Source organism: Otolemur garnettii, unplaced genomic scaffold (genome assembly GCF_000181295.1).
Source record: "Otolemur garnettii isolate 467f Iridium unplaced genomic scaffold, OtoGar3 scaffold00055, whole genome shotgun sequence".
Lineage (NCBI taxonomy): Eukaryota > Metazoa > Chordata > Mammalia > Primates > Galagidae > Otolemur > Otolemur garnettii.
Genome location: NW_003852450.1, coordinates 6,372,699 through 6,374,821, shown reverse-complemented (window position 1 = coordinate 6,374,821; position 2,123 = coordinate 6,372,699).

Sequence of the window (2,123 nt, the reverse complement as noted above, 5' to 3'; positions counted from 1 at the left end):
TCGAAATTTATTTCGAGGACTTCAGATATCTATCCCATAATAGAAATACGATTGTCTGGTAAATTTTGGATTCCGGTGCCTTAGCAAAGTATGTACGTTACAGGAGTTATTTCGTCAAGTCCCCTACACCAAAGTTGTTTCTGGGGTTCCACTGCGGAGCAGACAGGCTCCCGTCAAAAATGAGACGGTGAATTAAGGCTGGTGGGTGGGGGTTTGGTGTTGGACAGCAATCTAATTACCCTCACGCGCCACCAGATAAGAACCCAGCGGCGGCTGAAAGATGCACGTGCCAGGTCTCGGCACAGCTGGGGGAAGCTTAAAGCAGGGGACGCATCCCTTCCACGTGCACCCGGAGCTCCAGGCCCGAAGTGCGGCGGGCGCGCAGCCTCGCTCGCGGCGGCCTGGTGGAATGGCCAGCGCTCAGCCCCTTTCTGGCCGCCTGACCTAGGGTGGGAGGCTGGGCCCGCAAGACCTAGCAGAACTAACCCAGCCGACCGAGAGGCTCACGATACGCCGCGACGCGCCTCGGGGGCGGGGCTTTGACGTGGGCACCCCGGGGGTGGGGCCGGAAGGCCACGCCAGGATGGGCGCGGTCTCCGGAGATGGAGGAGGCAGCACCCCGACTCCTATCAATGCGGCCTCTCTGGGAAAGAGCACAGTGTAAAACCCTGTTTCCCTACCTGTCGGCGGGAGAAGAGAGCAGTCCCCGGCTGCAGTACTCGGGAGCCACAACGTTGGCACAGCACCGCCTTCCGGTTTCGGCCCTCGGCTGACACTAACTCGTTCAGCGGATCTGCTTGTTCCATTGCCGCTACCGCCACAGCCTCCTCGCCCACAACCGCGCAGGCGCTGCCTCTGCGGGCTTTTTCTTAACTGCGCTGGCGCGGCTTGATAGGGGCGGGGCGGGGAGTGGAGGACCACTCCCTCTTCGAGCAGGCGTCCGCTTCCCGCACCGGACTCTACTGCGCAAGCGCCTCATTCATTGCCTGAGTGGCAAGGTGTCGACAGGCTTTGTGACACGGTCACTGCCTGGCGCCAGTGACAAATCTCCATACTTACCTGGTCACTGGCCTTCTCCTAATGTTAAGACTTAAACAGCACATCCTACAAGGGTACGTGTTAAATTTATTAAGTGTAGAATATAAATGTTTTAACACAATAACTAAGAAAATGCGGTTAAGGCTATGTTAATCAGTTTGATGAAAATATTTCAAATGGTATATAAAACCAGCACATTGTACCTCATGATTCCATTAATGTACACAGCTATGATTTAATTAAAAAAAAAAAAAAGACCTAAACAAGTTATTAAGGTTGACCTCGCTCTTTAGTTTTCTGAGATTTGAATATAGTCTCCTGAATGAATTGGGGACATCCTTGGGGGGAATATGAAGGGAATCTGGGTTATAATCCCCATCAGATTATAACTACTTAGCTTCTTCTAATTAAAGGGGCATGTGCTTTTTTGGTGTTGGAAAAACACTCCTGGAAGCTGGTCTCTGTTCTAATCATGGTGACTATTTATGATGCGACAAAACATTGAGGAGGGGTGGGGGAGAGCTTTCAGAAATTTATTACGTTGGCAGGGCCCGGTGGCTCACACTTACAATCTCAGCACTTTGGAGAGCTGAGGCAAGAGGATTGCGTGAGGACAAGAATGCAATGTTGCAGTGAGATATGCTCGCGCCACTGTCCTCCCTCCTGGGAGACATAGCAGGACATTGTCTACAAAAAAGGCAACAGGGGAAAGAAACCCTTACTAAATCATCACAATTTCTTTATGGGGTTGTGGGACTGGCACTCTTCAGTACACAAAACTAAGATGGTAAAGATCAAAAAGGTAACTTTCCATGGTCCACAGATTCAGGCACAGCTGTAAAGCCACTGCTCTTAATCATCAGTACTTAACTATATAGTATTTATCTATGAACAAATGTGAGAACAAATTTAGGACTGGTTAGTAGACTAAATTTGTGGCTGAACCACATTATGCCTGGGGAAAGAAGCAGTAGTATAGGTAGTTAAGATTAGACAGGTAGGCTCGGCACCTATAGCTCAACTGGCTAAGGCGCCAGCCACGTACACCTAAGGTGGCAGGTTCGAATCCCCAGCCTGGACCCGCC